General features: G+C 38.6%; 1 long non-coding RNA gene across 2 annotated transcripts; it reads right to left on the bottom strand.

The window, feature by feature from the left end:
* Positions 1-4,620: 4,620 nt before the first annotated feature.
* On the bottom strand, positions 4,621-10,494 carry LOC141514369 (uncharacterized). Of its 2 annotated transcripts, none has more exons than XR_012476015.1 (2): positions 10,395-10,494; positions 4,621-5,010 (listed from the first exon to the last, which is right to left on the bottom strand). It is a non-coding gene; the product is annotated as an uncharacterized LOC141514369 (long non-coding RNA). The 2 variants fall into 2 exon arrangements; XR_012476016.1 differs by lacking the exon at positions 10,395-10,494 and adding an exon at positions 5,284-5,631.
* Between the last annotated feature and the right edge of the window lie 6,548 nt (positions 10,495-17,042).

Below are 17,042 nucleotides of genomic sequence, written 5' to 3'. Positions count from 1 at the left end.
ACAAGTTTTTCAGATAAAGGTCTCATTTCTCAAATAGATAAAGAAATGAGTCATATTTTCAAAAAATAAGAACTATCTCCCAATTGATAAGTGGTCAAAGGATCACTAAGAACAAGAGAAATGCATTCTGAAACAATTGAGATACTGCCTCACACTAATGAAACTGACTAACATGACAGAAAAGGAAAATGACAAATATTGGAGGAGAGGTGGGAGGGTACACTAATATAATCTTGATGAAGTTGTGAACTATTTATTTTGGAGAACAATTTGGAGCTATAGCCCAAAAGGAAAAGGACTCATAGGAATAAAAAATAATCATAAAAGCAGCTTTTGTTTTGCAAAGAATTGGAAACTGAAAGGGTTTCCATGAATTGTGGTATGGTTGAACATGGTATATGATTGTATTATGCTGTAAGAAATAATAAAGAAAATTATTTCAGGGGGAAAATTGTGAGAAGATCTATATGAACTGCAAAGTGAAAGAAGCAGAACCAGGAGAGCAATGTACACAGAATCAGCAATATTGTTAAGATATTCAGTAGTGAAAAACTTAGGGACTCTGATCAGTACAATTATCTATGACAATTCCAAAGCATCATTCATGGTAAAAAAATGATATCCATCTCCAGATAGAAAATTAATGGACTCACTAAACAATTGGAGATTGGAGATTGAAACATTTTTTGTCTTTATTTTTCTTGCTTTATTTATTTATTTTTGCAACATGGATAATGCGGAAATATGTTTTGCATGATTTCTTTTTTTTTGGCCTTTGCAGAATATTGTATACAGTAATATCAATATTGTATAATGAGCAACTATGAATGACTTGGCTATTCTGAGCAATACAATGATCAAAGACAATTCTTAAAAACATGTTGAAACATCTACGAAGAAAAAAATGCTGGATTCTAATTGCAGATTGAAGCATACTGTTATTTTTCTTGTCTCTTTTTGCTTTTGTTTCTTTTACAATATGACTAACATGGAAATATGTTTTTCATAACTACACACACACACACACACACACACATATATATATATATATCCTATATTAAATTGCTTGCCTTCTCAATGGGGGAGGGAGAGAGAGAGAAAGAATTGAAACTCAACCATTTTTAAAATGAACATTACAAGTTGGTTGTGCATGTTATTGGGGGAAAATAAACTTTTAAATTATTAAAAATGGGAATACCTTTATGAGGGCTGTGAAGAGCAAATGAGGAAAGCAAATAGCATTTTGAAGCCTTATGGTATTATATAAATATTGGTTATTTTTATTGCTTGCCCCAAGCTCTACCATCAGTTCTAGGTTTTCCCTTATATTCCTATAAACGCTTAGAATATCTTGTTCCCAGCAGGGTCAGGAGATAGTGAGGAAAAAACTGAGGTTTGGTATGCTTCTGTCTTGTCCTATTTTCTTTCTGAAATTTTCTTGTGTCTATGGAATCCAAGCAAGGCAAATGGTAGCACTACCACTCTAAGTATTTTGTTCTATAGCAACTTTAAAGGAATTTCAGAAAGCAATGTAACTCTCTTCTATAATTTTTCTGCTTCTTAGATTAACATTAACTCTTATAATCACTTGCTCTGTTTCATATAGTATGTGAGGATCAACTGTCAGGATACAGAATTAAGTGAGATTGAGCACATTCTGATCTTTACTGCATTTATTTGAAAGCCTAAGGTCTTCTGCTTTGTCAACATAACACTTGAGCTTCCAGAAAGCAGGCAAATAAAAGTTCAGCCTAGCAGCCTCAGACTGGGTGAATACCATACGAAGTCATTGATTATCTTCCTTTGCCTGGTTCACCTGATCTGCCTCACATCTATTCAGATTTTGCTACAGGGGTTGACAACTACTTACTTATAATTCTGAGACATCACCATGACCTGGTCTAAGTTGCCAGGTGGGTGTCAAGCAAAGTGTTTCCTTGAGTAGTAAAGTATACTACTTGGTAATAAAAGTTGAGCTAAGTATGGCAAGCAAATTGAACTGATGCTATTCCATTTAAAATATTTCTTTGACTTACTTTATAGTTTTGTTCTTATGGGGCCAAATGTGATTGTGTAGACAGCAACAGGGTATAAGAAAGATCCCCTGGAGTAATCACAGTGGTAGCCCTGAGGAGTGGCTAATCCAATCTTGTTTCATAATCTAAATAAATAAGAATCTTTGTAAGATCACTGTGTTTGCTTCATCACTAAATCATATGTGAGGTGTTCAATGAGAAATAGCACCTTTGGTAAGAGGATTTACCAAGCCATTTTCAGGGCTGTTCATCCACCTTTGTTGTCTACCTGGGACTCAACTATCACCTGGTGCTCCAAGAAGTCATAGCATGCAGAGGCCACACACCCTGGTAAACCATCTCAGCAGAAGGGCTAAACCAGATTGAAAGTACTCAATGGGCCTCATCCACAGCATTGTGGACCATCACCAGTCATCTTGACTTGTACAACATTTGTCTTATTTAAATCCAGTTTAGACACATGTCAAAACATCACCCTGTGATGTCATTGCTCTTTTCAAAAAAAAAATGAAGGACGAGCAACAATAACAACAAATCACTGATATCAAGGATAATTGGTATATTTAGAGAATTAAGAAAATTCCTAGATTGAGTCTTCTGATCTTGTCAGTTGCAAATTTAGTTATCAGAATCTCTTTTGAAAGGTTACTGAGTGCTCTCATTTTTTTTTAAGGCAATCATAGTGTAGCCCCTTGACTCAACTCCTCCTGAACTTATTCCTATGGTTTAGATATCAGACTTTTATCACATTTTATTCAAATATAATTCTCTGCCCCTGAATTGCATTTCTCTTCCCCACTTTCCACTTCTTAAAATAATGAAGACATTAACAGAACCCTTCCAAGATTTGTCTAATTAATTTCCCTCTATGACTCTTAGGGTTCAATTGGAACATATATCATATTTGAAGGTAAACAATTTATCCTATTTACATTATTGAATTTGCATATTAATGTTTCTTTGTAATTCTGGTCTTCAGCAATGCTTGAAAGTCTATTTCTTTGGCGGTTTTTTTGGTCAAGGCTTTCAGGTAGTCCAGTGATTCTTAAATTTTGGCCTTGAAATTGGAAATTGAGGAGATGACCATCACTTGGGGGATGACTGGACAAATTGTGATTTATGAATGTGATGGACACTATTATTCTATAAGAAATTATGAGGGATGGGACTTCAGAAAAGCCTGGAAAGACTTACATGAACTGATGCTGAGTGAAATGAGCAAAACTAGAAGAACATTATACATATTAATAACACTGGATGATGATCAACTATAATGTCCAATAATCAAGGACATCTATATTCAGAGATGGAACTGTGGAATTTAAATGTAGATCAAAATTTAGTATCTTCAGATTTTAGAAGTTGTCTTATGGTGTTTTTTTGTTGTTTTTTTCTCTCTAATTTTTTTTCTTTCTGCTTGGATTTGATTCTTCTTCCGCAACATAATTAACAGTGATCTATGTTTAGCATGTTTACACAAATAGAGCCTATATTAGACTCCTTTCTGTCAGGGGGAGGGTGCTCGGGGACCTATCCCGAGCCTTTGCCTGGATACATACCTTTCCCCGGTCTTCGGATGTCACGGACCCGTCGGTCTTCGGACGCATGGACCCTCCTTTGGGGAAGGAGGGAAATAACTGGACAGAACACCCGGTTGCAGTCTAACAAGCAGGTCTTTATTGCTTACATAGCAGCGAAAAAAGCTCTCCTCTTCCCCAGTCCCATCCCTTACCTAGTCTTCTGCTCCTCCCCCGAGCTCCTCCCCTGTTCCTCCCTCATGGGCGGAGCCACTCCTGTTACTGGGGCGTTCCCAGCACCCATGTGGGCGGGTTCACACCCCCAGGCGTCTCCTAACCCATAGGTGGCCAAGGTCCAGAGCTGGGTCCAGAGCAATTCCCCCTTTATGTTTAGACAGGGGTAGTGTCCATTTTTGGTCGTTCTCTGGGATTCTGGAGAAGAACACGAGGGTCAGCCTTTGATAGCGTATTTTTGCAGCAAGCATATGTAGCAAAAGAGGCAGGATAGAAATAATCATAGTCTTAATATCCTATAATAATAAAATTATTTCAGATCTGAATTAAGCACACATACACAGACATATGTACGAACTCACAGAAAACAATCATTTTTAACCAAGCTGTGATTGATGCCCTGGCCGGCATCAATCCCAGAATATAGGAACATTTTCCTATCCCTCCAGGCCAGTAGAGAGATGTGAAAATGTCTCATTGAAGTTTAACTACACATATTATTGGTTTTTTTTTATGAACCAATTAAGACCAGTCAAAAAAAAATAACTTTTAGAATCAATTAGAATGTCTTGAGGAACCTCTTATATAAATTTATTAAGAATTTTTAAATAACCAATTAATATAAAATTTGAATGCATTCTTAAATAACTCTATAAAATATAATTTTAACTATTCTAGCACACAAAAAATGTAGTTATAAGTACAAGCACTGGTGATGTGCATTCTTCTTTCTATTTTGCAGTAATATAGGACAGTTCTGGCAGAAGGCCTCAATCCTTAGAGAAAGCGCTGCCTGCAGTCGCTTTCACCAGGAAAGATGAGATGCAAAACGGTGGATAATAAATATTTATATTGGTGCTGAACGAGGAGTGCGATGAATAAGAGACATGGTATCTGCCTTGATGTTGATCAAGGCAGTCTTCATTAGGGATATTAAAAACCGTATCAAGCAGGGGCCAAAAATACAAAGGAGAAATAATATGGCAACAGGACCTATCCAGCTGAATAACCACTGTAAAAATTGTAAATGCTTGAGATAATTAGCAATATTAAAGGCAGCAGTTTGATGATTTGAAAAATCAGTCGAAATATTTCTCAGTTCTTGAAGCAATAAGGCTAACTGATGAATGTCTGATGAAGCATTATGAGATAGTAGTGTACCCCTGTAATGCAGCCCGTATCCGAAGCCATGAACCAACAAAAGAAGAGTTGGTAAGATTTACCTGTAATGGAGTGACATACAATGGTTTATATCTATAGTGACAAGGAATTTGGGTTATCAATTCATGGTAAGCAAGCTCATTCCCAATGTAAACTACTACAGGGATCAAAGCATCTATTTCCTTTTGAAGTGCCCAATTTATATGATTTTGGGTGGTCCACATGGATGATTGCTGGGTCAAGAAGTTCTGCAATACAGATGCCAAATATCCTTGTCGTTGGTAAAGATCCTGAATTTGGAGTTCCTCATAAAGTGAGAAAGCAAGATCAATCACCTCACGCTTTTGCTCCGAGGTCTCTGACCCACTTGGTTGGAGCCCAAACTGGTTTCTCCTTTTCTTTGCCATCCGGATTTGGATCTGGTTGAATACAAAGATACCCTTGTCCATTTATAATTACCAAGCCTGGGCCATGCCATTGGCCATTTGGGCTTTTCCACAGTACTCGGTTGCCTATTGGGCAGGGAGAGGGATGGCTAGTTGCGTGTGTGTGGAGTGTTCGTGAAGTTCCTGCGAAAAAACGCAAAGCTGGGGAGGTACCATCATCTCTCAATTGAAGAAAATTCATGGTGTATACGGCCTGTGCTAATTGTGTATATATAAGGCCGCCACGACCACTGACTCCCCCTTTTGTTTAATGAGGAGGGTTTTAAGGGTGCGGTTAGCACGTTCAACTATGGCCTGACCAGTGGGATTATATGGAATTCCAGTTTTGTGTAAAATGGAAAATTCTTGACAAGAGTTTGCAAACGCCTTGGAAGAATATGCAGGGCCATTATCTGTTTTTATGGCTGTAGGAACTCCACAAGTGGAAAAACAGGTTAAAAGATGTGCTATAACATGGCGGGCTGCCTCACCAGGTTGAATTGATGCCATGACAAAATTAGAAAAGGTGTCTATGGAGACATGAATAAGGGTTTTCCCATAGTGAATAACATCCATCTGCCATAAAGCATTAGGACGGTCTCCGCGGGGATTAATAGCACAATCAATGGGTGGGGGACGAAATGGAGCACAGCCAAGGCATCGTTTCACTATATCCCTGGCTTGATCTTTAGTGATGCCATACAGATGACAAAGAGAACGAGCTGAAAGATAGTACTTATCATGTGCCTGATGGGCTTCTGAAAGTAAAGGGCATAGCAATGCTCGATCTACCGTATCATTACCACTGTAGATGGGCCCAATAGTAGAGACATGGGAACAGACGTGCAGCACAAACACAGGACAATGATGAGAGAGGAGAAGATTTTGAAGGTCTGCTAACAAAGAAGCAATAGTACTAACACGAGGATTGATAAAAGCTGTAGGGAGTTCTCGAAGTGCTGTAGCACAATATAGACTGTCAGTGATAAGATTAACAGGCACGTCGGCAAGATAAGCAAGAGCACGTGTAACAGCAAGGAGTTCATTTTTCTGGGCTGAGGTATACTCAGTGGTAAAAACCTGCAATATTTGCTTTTGTGGGACGTAAAAGGCTGCCCATTTATTTTTGGTGGCGTCTGTGAACACATTTGGTCCATCAACAGGGGTAGGGGAAATAATTTGTGGTGGGGGTTGTAATGGAAGACTGTCCCATCCACGCAGCGTTGGGGGTAATGGAAGATTGATGACATCACATGAAGTGAGTAGGGCAGCCCATTCAGGGATAGAGTCAGTAAAATAACGAAGAGCACCTTCAGAAGCACAAATATTTAAAACAGGATATTTTCCAAACATACAAAGACAACGATCAGACATAGCTAGGAATAAATTGGCCAGCATTGTAAATTTACAAGGGATGCTTCTTTTACTTCTCTGGAAATATTGCCATTCTATGACACCTTGCTTTTGATAGAGGCAACCAATATGTGACCTTTGATTTAAAATGGTAGCAAATATAGGTTGCTCAGGATCAAATTGAACTATAGACTCATGACACCTGGACAAAATCTGTGTCATGGCCTCTTTGGCTTGTGGGGTCCAATACCGGGGTGAGGTCAATGTGGAATCTCCTTTCAGGATATCATAAAGAGGATACATCAAATCATCAGGAATAGGAACTGTAGAACGTATCCATTGTATGGAACCAATAAGTTTCTGGAAATCATTAAGGGTACTACATTTCTCTAAATTCACCTTTGGGGGTATTCTAGATGCCCTCCCTTCACTAAGGGTGTGACCAAGGTATTGATAAGGGCTAGTATCTTGTATCTTATGAGGAGCCACTTGAAGCCCATATTTACTCAAGGAAAGGAGCATTTCTTTTGTTAATCCTTCTAGCTCCGTGGCTTGCTTAGTAGCCATGAGAATATCATCCATATAATGGATTATGATGGCCTTGGGGTACTTACTGCGCAGCGGGTGAACAATAGCTGCAACATATGCTTGGCACATAGTTGGACTATTGGCCATTCCCTGAGGTAATACAGTAAACTGATACCTGATTGACGGGCTTTGAAAATTTTTTGATGGTACCGAGAATGCAAATTTATCCCTATCCTCAGGGTGAAGGGGAATGCTATAAAAACAATCCTTAATATCTATTATCTTTATAACAAATTCTCTAGGTATAAAGGCAGGAGAAGGAAGACCCGTCTGTAGCGGGCCCATAGGGACCATTCTTTTATTCACCGCCCGTAAGTCAATAAGCATTCTCCAGGTGCCAGCTTTCTTTTTTATTACAAATACTGGAGAATTATAAGGGCTGGTGGTAGGCTCAATTCTGTGTTGTAACAATAATTCCTTAACTATATCTTTTAATGCGGTGAGCTTCTCCGTAGAAAGGGGCCACTGTTCCACCCACACAGGGTTATCACTCCTCCAAGTAATCTTTGGGCAACTCACCATAACAGTAGCCCCTAGGAGTTTGTTGCCAAATGTTCAGGGGTGGTAAGATACAATTGTAACTGATGTAACAAATCTCTACCCCACAGGGCAGAGCCTAGTCCCGTAATCTTTAAGGGACGAATAAAACCACTTTGTCCTTCATAACTCCATCTCAAATGACGCTCTGCTTTTCTAGCCCCTTGGTGGCCTCCCACCCCCAAAATAGGGGTGGTAGATGACATAAGTGGCCAAGAGGGGTCCCACTGTGCTGAATCAATAACAGAGACATCAGCTCCAGTGTCGATCATTCCTGACACTAATTTACCTTCTATATTTATCTGTATAATAGGCCGTTGTAATCGGACTTCAGTGCACCAATTTACTTGTGGGACACTCTCACTCTCAATCCATGGCAAAGATATTCCTCGGCCAATAGCCATGACAGGGGGAAGGGTTACTGGGTAGCAGTGTGGGTTGGTAAGGTATACAGTAGTGTCACCAGATGGCAGTAGTTGGGTGTGGACAAGTACAGGAGAATATCCTGTAGCACCCACTATTAGTCAGGGAAATGTGGCCGGGACCACTTCTATAGAGGCAGTACTCCAGGGGGTGATTATTAATGAATCCTCTTCCTTTCCCTGCTCAGCAACTGTTAGAATAGTTTGACCTAGATCCTCTCGTTCTGTAGCTCCCTCTGATATCGCTCCTGCAACCCTTTTGGTTCCAGGTCTGGCCCCATGGGCATCTCTGAGGCTACTGTAATCGGATAGGCTCTGGTGTCGGGGCCCCCACGGGGAGGGCCCCTCCTCCCATTTCCCGGAACCAATGTTTTCTTAGATCTACAGAACTTTGCCATATGTCCGCCTTTTCCACAGGAATAGCAGGTGGGCGGTTTATTGCCCTTCTTTTGACCTGCACGACACTGTGCCTTAAAATGCCCTTCTTTTCCACAATTAAAACAAACACCCTTTTGTTGTTTAAGGCCTTCACTAATCCCCTGAGCTATGGCTATCGCCATGGCTTGGTGTTCTCTACTTTTAGGGGGGGCCTCTAAGAGGCACTCGATTATATCACTTATGGAGGGATTAGCGCCCAAACCAGTCAAGAGCTGTTGATATTCAGGGCGAAGACCCTCTTTTACCAACTGCGGAATAAGCAGTTTGGAACCAGCTGCGTGTCCTAAAACACGTACGACTGTTTCTTGTACCCTGCTGATAAAATCTGTAGGGGTTTCATTGGCTCGTTGTTTAAGACCAATAAGTTTCTCCCTTTCTGCCCCTTGGGCTTCTAGCTTCCCAAAGGCTCTGACATGGCAGAGTTGGATAGCTGCGAATACCATAGGCTGTAAATGTATTTGGTCTCTAGGTCTTTTCCATCTTCCTGTCCCTGTAATCATCTCATAAGCCTCATCAGGGTTGGTGATACCTCTCTCCTCTATATACTGTTCTGCCTCTCTCTTTACAAGGGCAGTAAAAGTAACTGCTTGTCCTGGGGTGAGCACTGCACCAGCAACCTCTTGCCAATCATAAGGGGTCCAGGGCCATGCAGCAGTGGCATTAGTTAATAAATGTTTCACATATGGCGGAGAGGGGCCGTACTTGGCAACAGCTTCCTTGAGTTCTTTCAATACTTTAAAAGGAACTGGCTCATGACGGCGATTGCCACCCTGGCCATCATCAAAAACAGGACAAAGAGTTGGAGTAATACCCCAATCTTCCCAATCTACAATTTCCCCTCCTTCAGCAGCCACTTTAAGACTGTGTGCTATGAGACTTTCTGGAGCAGGACCCCTAGAAGAGCCAAAGGTGAAACTGGTTCGGTGTTTCAGAGTCATAGCGGACAGAGAGGTGGAGACTTCTTCCTCATCTGTCTCTGCCTGTGGGTGTGGCCTAAACACTTCCTCCTTTCTCAATGTTTGCTGCGCCACAGTCCTGGGTCTTAATTTCTGCTGCGCCACAGCCCTGATTCTAACTTCCTCCATATTCTTCCTAGCTCCATATTTATTATGTTTCTTATAAGTTTCTCTAAGTTCTGCCCAAGGATAAATCGGAGGAGGATTATTACAACCCTCCTCCTCAGAAGATTCTCCTAATGATTCTCCCACTTGTGTGCCAATTGTTTCTCGCCCACAGGGACGAGGACCCCCCTGTAACATTGTATTTATGAGAGAATAAAAGGAGAAGTCCTGGTCAGTTAGGATTCCAGGGCATGACTCATCAAAAGAAGCCAGCTGTTGCCCAACTGTCTCCCAGTTCTCTTTGGTAATCCCTGAATGTTCTAACCAAGGGGAGAACCCCCACACCTTATCTACAAATTCACGGCACTGCTTAATATGTGGCTTAAATTGATGCCGCTTGCCTAATTTATATAACTGACAAGCTAGAACTGCCTTTTCTTCGGGTCTAATCAGGGGAAAACCCATTTCCTGCCCCATAACTTCGTCCCAGATTAATCTCAAGTTAATCTGAGGCTGTCCAGCTCTTCTCCCTGTTAAGGGAGGCCAGGCGGAAATTCCCTTGGTCCCTGTTCGGGCGCCAGCTGCTCGGGGACCTATCCCGAGCCTTCGCCTGGATACATACCTTTCCCCGGTCTTCGGACGCACGGACCCTCCTTTGGGGAAGGAGGGCAATAACTGGACAGAACACCCGGTTGCAGTCTAACAAGCAGGTCTTTATTGCTTACATAACAGCGAAAAAAGCTCTCCTCTTGCCCAGTCCCATCCCTTATCTAGTCTTCTGCTCCTCCCCCGAGCTCCTCCCCTGTTCCTCCCTCATGGGCGGAGCCACTCCTGTTACTGGGGCGTTCCCAGCACCCATGTGGGCGGGTTCACACCCCCAGGCGTCTCCTAACCCATAGGTGGCCAAGGTCCAGAGCTGGGTCCAGAGCAGGAGGGTGAAGGGAAGGGGAGAAAAACATAAAACTCAAAACCTTGCCAAAAAGAAATTTGATCTTGATTTATTTTGTAGGGCAATTATTTTTTCCACGAGACACTTTACACTTTTCTCCTATTTTTTCCATCTTTAAATTTTGTTTTAATATTTATTGTCTGGCTTCTATTTGATGCATTTTAATCTCTATTGATTTTTTCAAGGTTTTGTACCTCTTGTGTCAAGATGTTAATTCCTTTTGCAATTCTTCTTTAACTCTTAATTAGTTTCTAAATTTTCCCTCTAGCAGTTTCATTTCATTGATTGAAAAAAGTTTTAACTTTTTATTAGAAACTCTTGCTTCATTTCTTTTAGGAATTCTAGTTGATTATGCCCAATTTTTGTTTTTTTATCTGAAGCTTTGTGTGTTGTCTTTGAGAATTAACTCTTTGTTGTTGGATTTTTGGTTTGTTTGCTCATTCTTCTGGTCTACTTCCTAATTTCTAACTTGATATTCCCTTCTGAAGGTAATTTCTGGGCTGCTTCTATTACTGCTTTTTTTGGAGTACTGAGCTTTGTTCCCCCCCCCCCCCCCCCCCCGCCCCAGGATCTCAGGGACAGCTCAGGCTAGGGGATTGCAAGCATAGAGTTCCTAAACTCATCTGTTGCAAGATAGAAGTCTGATTGTTGCACCTTCTTTTTTGACCTGAATTTTGGTCTGAGCAATAATAGAGTGCTGCCAGACTCACCTGGGAAGCTCTGGTATCTCAGAATAACAATTGTAAATTCCCTTTTGGTCTAGGATTCCTGTCATCATTCCTCTGCATCCTGAATGTGGTACCTCAATATTGGTCTGGGACCTCTCCTTGTTCCAGTGCATAGCCTCTTCCTAGGGGCTGAAGTGCCTACTCCAGCTGACTCTGTACCCTCATTCTTAGTGTCTCCAAACCTTTGCTTATCTAGTTTACTTGGACTGGACAAATGATTTATTTGTAATTTATTTTTCTTGGGTTGCCCTATCAGGATTTGGCTTAATGCATTTTCCAGATCTTTATGAAGTTTTGTTGGAGAGGAGAGCTTTCTTTACTCCCCTTTTTAAAAAACAATTATTTATTTATTTTGAATTTTATAATTTTTCCCCCAATATAGCTTCCCTCCACCCCTCCCCACAGAAGGCAGTCTGTTAGTTTTTCTCATTGTTTCCATAGTATACATTGATCTAAATTGAATGTGATGAGAGAGAAATCATATCCTTAAGGAAAAAAAATAAAGTATGAGAGACAGCAAAATTACATAATAAGATAATGGGTTTTGTTTAAATTAAAGGTAATAATCTTTGGTCGTTGTTCAAACTTCTCAATTCTTTCTCTGGATACAGATGGTATTCTCCATTACAGATATCCTAAAATTGTGCCTGATTGTTGCACTGATGGAATGAGCAAGTCCATTAAGGTTGATCATCATCAGTGTTCTTCTGATTCTGCTCATCTTGCTCAGCATCAGTTCATGCAAATCTTTCCAGGCTTCCCTGAATTCCCATCCTTCCTGGTTTCTAATAGAACAATAGTGTTCCATCACAGGCATATACCACAGTTTATTAATCCATTCCCCAGCTGATGGACATTCACTCAATTTGCAATTCTTTGCCACCACAAACAGGGCTGCTATAAATATTTTTGTACAAGCTATATTTTTTACCCTTTTTCATAATCTCTTCAGGGTATATACCCAGTAGTGGTGTTGCTGGATCAAAATTGTTGCCCTTTCGGTGTAATTCCAAATTACTCTCCAGAAAGGTTGGATGAGTTCACAGCTCCACCAACAATGTATTAGTGTCCCAGATTTCTCACATCCCTTCCAACATTGATTGTTGTCCTTTCTGGTCATATTGGTCAGTCTGAGAGGTGGGAAGTGGTACCTCAAAGATGCTTTAATTTGCTTTTCTGTAATAAGTAGTGATTTATAGCAATTTTTCATATGACTATGGATTGCTTTGATTTCCTCATCTGTAAACTGCCTTTGCATATCCTTTGCCCATTTGTCAATTGGGAATGGCTTGGTTTTTTTTTTTAATTTGACTCTGTTCTCTATGTATTTTAGAAATGAATCCTTTGTCAGAAGTCTAGTTGTAAAAATTGTTTCCCAGTTTACTACATTCCTTTTGATCCTAGTTACAGTGGTGTTGTCTGTGCAAAACAAAAATTTAATGTAATCAAAATTATCTAGCTTGTTTTTAATGATGTTCTCCATCTCTTCCTTGGTCATAAACTGCTTCCCTTTCCATAGGTCTGACAGATAAACTATTCCTTGCTTATAATATTGTTTTTTATGTCTAAATCCTGTATCCATTTTGATCTTATCTTGGTAGAGGGTGTGAGGTGTTGGTCTAATTCAAGTTTCTGCTATACTAACTTCTAATTTTCCCAACAATTTTTATTGCAGAGAGAGGTTTTATCCCAATAGTTGGACTTTTTGGGTTTATCAAACAACAAATTGCTATAATCATTTCCTGCTATTGCTCCTAGTCTATTCCACTGATCCACCACTCTATTTCTTTTCTTCTTTTTTTATTAGATTTTTTTTGCAAGGCAATGGGGTTAAGTGCCTTGCTCAAGGCCACACAGCTATGTAATTAATTAAGTGTCTGAGGCCAGATTTGAACTCAGGTACTCCTGACTGCAGGGTTGGTGCTTTATCCACTGTGCCACCTAGCCACCCCCTCATCATTCTATTTCTTAGCCAATACCAGACAGTTTTGATGACTGATGCTTTAAAATATAATTTTAGATCAGGTAGGGCTAAGCCACCTTCTCATGCATTTTTTTTCATTATATCACTGGAAATTCTTGACTTTTTATTTCTCCATATGAATTCTAACTCATAATTATTTGGAATTTTGATTGGTAGGGCACTAAATAAGTAGTTTAATTTTGGTAGAATTGTCATTTTTATTATATTAGCTCCACCTATCCATGAGCAGTTGATATTTGCCCAGTTATTTAAATCTGATTTTATTTGTGTGAGAAGTGTTTTATAAGTGTTTTCAAAAAGTTTCTGAGTCTGCCTTGACAGGTAGACTCCCAGGTATTTTATATTGTCTGAAGTTACTTTGAATGGGATTTCTCCTTCTAGCTCTTTCTGCTGCATCTTGCTAGTCATATATAGAAATGTTGAGGATTTATGAGGGTTTATTTTATATTCTGCTGTTTTGCTTTTTTTAAGATGATTTTTTGGGATTTTCTAAGTATATCATCATGTCATCTGCAAAGAGTGAGAGTTTTGTCTCTTCCTTCCCAATTCTAATTCCTTCAATTTCTTTTTCTTCTCTTATTGCTGAAGCTAACATTTCTAAAATGATATTGAATAGTAGTGGTGATAATGGGCACTCTTGTTTCACCCCTGATCTTATTGGGAATGCCTCTAACCTCTCCCCGTTGCATATAATGCTTGTTGATGGATTCAGATCGATATTTCTTATTATTCTAAGGAACAGTCCATTTATTCCTATGCTCTCTAGTGTTTTTAGTAGGAATGGATGCTGTATTTTGTCAAAAGCTTTTTCAGCATCTATTGATATAATCATATAATTTCTGATAAGTTTGTTGCTGATATAATTAATTATAGTAACAGTTTTCCTAATATTGAATCAACCTTGCGTTCCTGGGATAAATCCTACCTGGTCATAATGTATTATCCTAGTGATAACTTGTTGTAGTCGTTTTGCTAAGATTTTATTTAAGATTTTTGTAACTATATTCATCAGGGAGATAGGTCTATAATTTTCTTTCTCTATTTTAACTCTTCCTGGTTTAGGTATCAGCACCATATTGGTGTCATAGAAAGAGTAGGCAGAGTTCTGTCTTCACCTATTTTTCCAAAGAGTTTATATAGAATTGGAACCAGTTGTTCCCTAAATGTTTGACAGAATTCATTTGTGAATCCATCTGGCCCTGGAGATATTTTCTTAGGGAGTTTAATAATGGTTTGTTGAATTTCTTTTTCTGAGATAGGATTATTATGTATTTAATTTTTTTTCATTTAATCTTGGAAGCTTATATTTTTGTAAATATTCATCCATTTCACTTGGATTATCAAGTTTATTGGCATAGAGTTGGGCAAAATAATTCCAAATTAAATTTCTTCCTCATTGCTGGTGAATTCACTTTTTTTGTTTATGATACTAGTAATTTGGTTTTCTTCTTTCTTTTTTAATCAAATTAACCAGAGGTAATTTTATTTTTTTTTCATAAAACCAACTCTTGGTTTTATTTATTAGTTCAATAGTTTTTTCTTGTTTTCGATTTTATTAATTTCTCCTTTAATTTTTAGAATTTCTAATTTGGTATTTAATTGGGGGCTTTTAATTTGTTCTTTCTCTAATTTTTTAGTTGCATATTTAGTTCACTGATTTCCTCTTACTCTAATTTATTCATGTAAGCATTTAAAGATAAAATGTTTCCCCTGACAGCTGCCTTGTCTGTATCCCAAAAGTTTTGGTATGTTGTTTCATTATTGTCATTATCTAGGATGAAATAATTAATTCTTTCTATAAATTGTTGTTTGATCCACTCATTCTTTAAAATGAGGTTATTTAGTTTTCAATTAGTTTTAGATCTATATTTCCCTGGCCCAATAGCTCATGTGATTTTTTATTGCATTATGATCTGAGAAAGATGTATTCACTATTTCTACCTATCTGCAATTGAACATTAGGTTTTTATGTCCTAGTAAATGGTCAATTTTTGTGTAAGTGTCATGTACTGCAGGGGGAAAAGGTATATTCCTTTCTATCCCCATTCAATTTCCTCCATAGGTCTATCATGCCTAGGCTTTCTAACAATTTATTTACCTCCTTAACTTCCTTCTTGTTTATTTTATGATTAGGTTTATCTAAATCTGTGAGCAGGAGGTTGAGGTCTCCCACCAGTAGAATCTTCCTTTGCCTAATATTAGAGGAAGTCCCCTTTTGGAAAGCTCTTATAGATTTGTAGTTTTGGAAACAAAAAAATTACTGTGTTCTAATTCCCTGAACTCCCAGGGGAACCACCCCACATTCTTTTTTTAAATTGTTTTGAATATTTATATTTATTTTCCAAATACATGGAAAAACAGTTTTTCAACATTCATCTCTTTTGTAAACTTTTGAGTTCCACATTTTCCTACCACCCTTCTGTCCCTCCCAGCAAACAATCTGATATAGGTTGTACATGTACAATTGTTTCTAACATTTTCACATTTGTGAAAGAAGAATTAGAACTAAAGAGGGAAAAAAATCATGAGAAAGAAAGAAGAAACATGAAGTTTAAAAAAAGTGAACATAGAATGCTTTGCAATTCCTGTTTCTTCTCTGGATGTGGATGACATTTTCCTTAATAAGTCTCTCAGGATTTTCCTTGATCACTGAAATGCAGAGAGAAATTGCTTCCATCATCTCACAATGTTGCTACTAATGTGTACAATGTTCTCTTAGTTCTGCTCATGTCACTCAGCATTCATTCATGCAAATCTTTCCAGACTTTCCGGTCAGGCCATTCATGATTTCTAATAGTACTCCATCACATGCATATACATAGCTTGTTCAACCATCCCCCAATTGATGGGCATTAAAAGAAATATTTTACAAAACTTTATAAATGTATCTATTAGTTAGCCTTAGTTTTACCATGTCTTACTCCTTCCTTATGCTTTTTTTTTGCAAGGCAATGGGATTAAGTGACTTGCTCAAGGTCACATAGATAAGTAAGTATTAAGTGCCTGAGACTGAATTTGAACTCAAGTCCTCCTGACCCCAGGGTCAGTGATCGACCCACTATGCCACCCAACTACTCCCTTATCCTTTTAAATTAGACATATTTTTGGTCTTTTGCTTTGTCTAAGATCAGGATTGCTACCCCTACTTTTTTTTTTACTTCAGCTGAAGCATAATATATTCTACTTCAGCCTTTTACCTTTAACCTGTGTTAAATTAAATGTGTTTCTTGTAAAAAATATATTGTAGGATTCTGGTTTTTAATCAACTTTGCTATCATTGTCTTTTTTTATAGGACCATACACCCCATTCATATTCACAATTAAGGATATTAATTCTGCATTTCTCTCCATCCTATCTTACCCCTCTTTGTGCTTTTCTCTCTCTTTTCCCCTTATCCCTCTTCACTAATATTTTGCTACTAATTGCTGCATCTCTCAATTTGCCTTCCCTTCTATTAATGTTCTTCCTCTTTCCCTTTTACTTTTTTAACTTTATCTTTACCTTTACTTTTACTTTCCCCCTTCCCTTTTATCAGTTTTATGATCTCCTTTCTTTTCCCTTTCCCCCTGTAGGGTAGAATAAATTTCTTTTCTTTTTTTTTAGGTTTT

The sequence above is a fragment of the Macrotis lagotis genome, chromosome 2 (genome assembly GCF_037893015.1).
Source record: "Macrotis lagotis isolate mMagLag1 chromosome 2, bilby.v1.9.chrom.fasta, whole genome shotgun sequence".
NCBI classification, from domain to species: domain Eukaryota; kingdom Metazoa; phylum Chordata; class Mammalia; order Peramelemorphia; family Peramelidae; genus Macrotis; species Macrotis lagotis.
This window is presented reverse-complemented; position numbering and strand designations above follow the sequence as displayed.